This window comes from Heterodontus francisci, chromosome 22 (assembly GCF_036365525.1).
Source record: "Heterodontus francisci isolate sHetFra1 chromosome 22, sHetFra1.hap1, whole genome shotgun sequence".
NCBI lineage: Eukaryota > Metazoa > Chordata > Chondrichthyes > Heterodontiformes > Heterodontidae > Heterodontus > Heterodontus francisci.
Genome location: NC_090392.1, coordinates 39,263,326 through 39,268,714, shown reverse-complemented (window position 1 = coordinate 39,268,714; position 5,389 = coordinate 39,263,326). Strand labels below are relative to the sequence as shown.

At 44.3% G+C, this 5,389-nt stretch overlaps 1 non-coding gene across 1 annotated transcript; it reads left to right on the top strand.

The window, feature by feature from the left end:
* The first annotated feature begins 4,335 nt into the window (after positions 1-4,335).
* Positions 4,336-4,409, top strand: trnan-auu (transfer RNA asparagine (anticodon AUU)). Its single transcript has one exon. It is a non-coding gene; the product is annotated as a tRNA-Asn (tRNA).
* The last annotated feature ends 980 nt before the right edge of the window (positions 4,410-5,389 follow it).

Below are 5,389 nucleotides of genomic sequence, written 5' to 3'. Positions count from 1 at the left end.
TCGGCCCTGATTGAGCGTTTCATTTAGCGCCCCTGGACGTGCTTGTTCTACTCTCTGTGTTTGCATTGGTGTCTTCTTTTCCTGATTATTTAACAACGCTGCTCTGATCCATTACCTGACTGTTTCCATGCATTCATGATAAGCAATTTTCAATGAAATGAGCAAAAACCATGCACAGACGTCGAACCCATGCTAAATATATTAAGGTCGGTCGGGCTTCGAAAAAAGCAATGCAAATTCATTCAATGGCTGCACAATCTGGGACTGTTCCACCGCTGGGATTAGGGAAAACAAGTTGAATGCGGTGGACCATTTTAATGATATTTTACCTGCATCAAAGAAGTTCACTTTTATTGATGTACACTAAAAGTCCCTGGCTGACATTGTTCCAGTCCACTGCTAACAGCTGATCAAAGCAGGTGTGGAATTGCTCGTGACAGCTGAGCACCAAGCGCTGAATTTTCTTCAGTTTTCAAATCCAATTCCACACATCGTGACTCAGAATCACTGCTGTGAGAGTGGGAAATCGCTGCAAATACTCAACAGGACGGGCAACTTGTGAAAACCCTTTCAATTTTTGTTGTACAGACTTTTCTTAAAACTTCAAACTGGTCCATATGGCAATATAAAGCGTGTGTGTGTGTCTGTGGCTGTGGCTGTCATGGTTCTATCGAAACTGTGAGTCTTGATGTTATGAGGGCGATGCATTGTGAGTGTGTCAGTTGTAAATCTCCTTTTATTTTGATAATATATATCAGGTTCTAAATATATAAATATTGTGCACTTGAGTATTATGGGTGTATCAGTGTGCTCATTCTGAATAAATGTGTGTGTGTGTGTGCGTGTGTTACTTCTCAATGTATTTGTGTGTATCTGTGTTGTGTATACATTTTTCTATGTGTCAAAGCAAAGTAAGAGAGCAATAAATAAGCAGAAAGTACACATAAACTCACACAATGCCACAACACGGTTCAGAAACACGCACACAAACTCACACAGTCCGACAAAACGGTTCAGAAACCCGCAGACAAACTCACACAGTCCTAGAACACCGTTCAGAGACACATTAAACTCACAGCGTCCCACAACACGCTGCAAAGCCACACACAAACTCACACGGTCCCACAGCACGGTTCAGAGACATACACAAACTTACACAGTCCCACAACACGGTTCAGACACGCACACAAAATCTCACTCAGTCCCGCCGTTCATTTAAGATACCTGTCGAGCACCATAGTTCTTAAAACCAGAGACGTTCACCATCCTGACTGCACATATCCATTTCAGTAGCGAAAGGGGAAGCACTGGCTCCGGCCAGTTCTGATATAGCACGAGGCTTGTCAATCAAGTCATGCTCCACCCAGCCCAGATTGAGTCACCTACCAGGTCGCAGTTTACTGTGTGTCAGAACCTGCCCCTCAGGTGTGGAAGATTCCAAGCTTAGTCTGTCGGTTAAAAGGGCATGGGGGCAGATTGGCCTTTTGCCATGTGGCAGTATCCTCAATAAAACCCTCTTTGCCTGGGAAACCGGGTCTAACGGTAGCTACCTGGAGACGAACCGTCAACATTGTGAGTGCAAAAGCAAACGAATGGTGGATGCTGGAAATCAGAAATGAAAAGAGAAAATGCAGGAAATGCGCAGCAACTCAGGCAGCACATCTGGAAAGACAAACAGTGTTAGACTTTCTGGTGGGTAGCCTTTCTTCACAACTGGATAAAGGTTAGAGATTGAACAGGCATAAAGCGAGTGCAGAGGCAGAGGGCAAGGCGAAGGGGCAGGGTCTGGGATAGGGTGGAACTGTGGCCTGGAAAGTTTGTCTGTCAGGGGATAGATTTCCGCAGCAGAACAGTGTGACATTGTTAAATGAGCTCTGTTTTGTGCTTCGTACAATTGTTGAATTGCCGCAACCGTTTTGACATTGTCCCCTTGTGAAATGGTTCTCCGACTGACGGAAAAAGTGCTGGGGAGAAATTTTGATTTGTACCACCAGATGGCAGAGATAAACAGATACCATCCCGCAGCGTCGATCTGGAAAAGCTGATGACTGGCAGGATTCTCCAGCTCACACGACCTGAGACTCGAATTCATTGAAACACTGGTTTGCAGTGTCTTGGGTGATTCGGCTGTGGTCGTCTCTGTGGCGCAATTGGCTAGCACGTTCGGTTGTTAACCGAAAAGTTGGTGGTTCACGCCCACCCAGCGACGTCGGCCCTCATTGAGCGTTTCAGTCAGCGTCCTGCGCGTGCTTGTTCTACTCTCTGTGTTAGCATTGGTGTCTCCTTTTCCTGATTATTTAACAACGCTGCTCTGATCCATTACCTGACTGTTTCCATGCATTCATGATAAGCAATTTTCAATGAAATGAGCAAAAACCATGCACAGACGTCGAACCCATGCTAAATATATTAAGGTCGGTCGGGCTTCGAAAAAAGCAATGCAAATTCATTCAATGGCTGCACAATCTGGGACTGTTCCACCGCTGGGATTAGGGAAAACAAGTTGAATGCGGTGGACCATTTTAATGATATTTTACCTGCATCAAATAAGTTCACTTTTATTGATGTACACTAAACGTCCCTGGCTGACATTGTTCCAGTCCACTGCTAACAGCTGATCAAAGCAGGTGTGGAATTGCTCGTGACAGCTGAGCACCAAGCGCTGAATTTTCTTCAGTTTTCAAATCCAATTCCACACATCGTGACTCAGAATCACTGCTGTGAGAGTGGGAAATCGCTGCAAATACTCAACAGGACGGGCAACTTGTGAAAACTCTTTCAATTTTTGTTGTACAGACTTTTCTTAAAACTTCAAACTGGACCATATGGCAATATAAAGCGTGTGTGTGTGTCTGTGGCTGTGGCTGTCATGGTTCTATCGAAACTGTGAGTCTTGATGTTATGAGGGCGATGCATTGTGAGTGTGTCAGTTGTAAATCTCCTTTTATTTTGATAATATATATCAGGTTCTAAATATATAAATATTGTGCACTTGAGTATTATGGGTGTATCAGTGTGCTCATTCTGAATAAATGTGTGTGCGTGTGTTACTTCTCAATGTATTTGTGTGTATCTGTGTTGTGTATACATTTTTCTATGTGTCAAAGCAAAGTAAGAGAGCAATAAATAAGCAGAAAGTACACATAAACTCACACAATGCCACAACACGGTTCAGAAACATGCACACAAACTCACACAGTCCGACAAAACGGTTCAGAAACCCGCAGACAAAATCACACAGTCCGAGAACACCGTTCAGAGACACATTAAACTCACAGCGTCCCACAACACGCTGCAAAGCCACACACAAACTCACACGGTCCCACAGCACGGTTCAGAGACATACACAAACTTACACAGTCCCACAACACGGTTCAGACACGCACACACAATCTCACTCAGTCCCGCCGTTCATTTAAAATACCTGTCGAGCACGATAGATCTTAAAACCAGAGACGTTCACCATCCTGACTGCACATATCCATTCCAGTAGCGAAAGGCGGAGCACTGGCTCCGGCCAGTTCTGATATAGCACGAGGCTTGTCAATCAAGTCATGCACCACACAGCCCAGATTGAATCACCTACCAGGTCGCAGTTTACTTTGTGTCAGAACCTGCCCCTCAGGTGTGGGAGATTCCAAGCTTAGTCTGTCGGTTAAAAGGGCATGGGGGCAGATTGGCCTTTTGCCATGTGGCAGTATCCTCAATAAAAGCCTCTTTGCCTGGGAAACCGGGTCTAACGGTAGCTACCTGGAGACGAACCGTCAACATTGTGAGTGCAAAAGCAAACGATTGGTGGATGCTGGAAATCTGAAATGAAAAGAGAAAATGCAGGAAATGCGCAGCAACTCAGGCAGCACATCTGGAAAGACAAACAGTGTTAGACTTTCTGGTGGGTAGCCTTTCTTCACAACTGGATAAAGGTTAGAGATTGAACAGGTATAAAGCGAGTGCAGAGGCAGAGGGAAAGGCGAAGGGGCAAGGTCTGGGATAGGGTGGAACTGTGGCCTGGAGAGTTTGTCTGTCAGGGGAAAGATTTCCGCAGCAGAACAGTGTGACATTGTTAAATGAGCTCTGTTTTGTGCTTCGTACAACTGTTGAATTGCCGCAACCGTTTTGACATTGTCCCCTTGTGAAATGGTTCTCCGACTGACGGAAAAAGTGCTGGGGAGAAATTTTGATTTGTACCACCAGATGGCAGAGATAAACAGATACCATCCCGCAGCGTCGATCTGGAAAAGCTGATGACTGGCAGGATTCTCCAGCTCACACGACCTGAGACTCGAATTCATTGAAACACTGGTTTGCAGTGTCTTGTGTGACTTTGCTGTGGTCGTCTCTGTGGCGCAATTGGCTAGCGTGTTCGGCTATTAACCGAAAAGTTTGTGGTTCAATCCCACCCAGGGACGTCGGCCCTTATTGAGCGTTTCATTTAGCGCCCCTGGACGTGCTTGTTCTACTCTCTGTGTTTGCATTGGTGTCTTCTTTTCCTGATTATTTAACAACGCTGCTCTGATCTATTACCTGACTGTTTCCATGCATTCATGATAAGCAATTTTCAATGAAATGAGCAAAAACCATGCACAGACGTCGAACCCATGCTAAATATATTAAGGTCGGTCGGGCTTCGAAAAAAGCAGTGCAAATTCATTCAATGGCTGCACAATCTGGGACTGTTCCACCGCTGGGATTAGGGAAAACAAGTTGAATGCGGTGGACCATTTTAATTATATTTTACCTGCATCAAATAAGTTCACTTTTATTGATGTACACTAAAAGTCCCTGGCTGACATTGTTCCAGTCCACTGCTAACAGCTGATCAAAGCAGGTGTGGTATTGCGCATGACAGCTGAGCACCAAGCGCTGAATTTTCTTCAGTTTTCAAATCCAATTCCACACATCGTGACTCAGAATCACTGCTGTGAGAGTGGGAAATCGCTGCAAATACTCAACAGGACGTGAAACTTGTGAAAACCTTTTCAATTTTTGTTGTACAGACTTTTCTTAAAACTTCAAACTGGACCATATGGCAATATAAAGCGTGTGTGTGTGTCTGTGGCTGTGGCTGTCATGGATCTATCGAAACTGTGAGTCTTGATGTTATGAGGGCGATGCATTGCGAGTGTGTCAGTTGTAAAACTCCTTTTATTTTGATAATATATATCAGGTTCTAAATATATAAATATTGAGCACTTGAGTATTATGGGTGTATCAGTGTGCTCATTCTGAATAAATGTGTGTGTGTGTGTGCGTGTGTTACTTCTCAATGTATTTGTGTGTATCTGTGTTGTGTATACATTTTTCTATGTGTCAAAGCAAAGTAAGAGAGCAATAAATAAGCAGAAAGTACACATAAACGCACACAATGCCACAACACGGTTCAGAAACA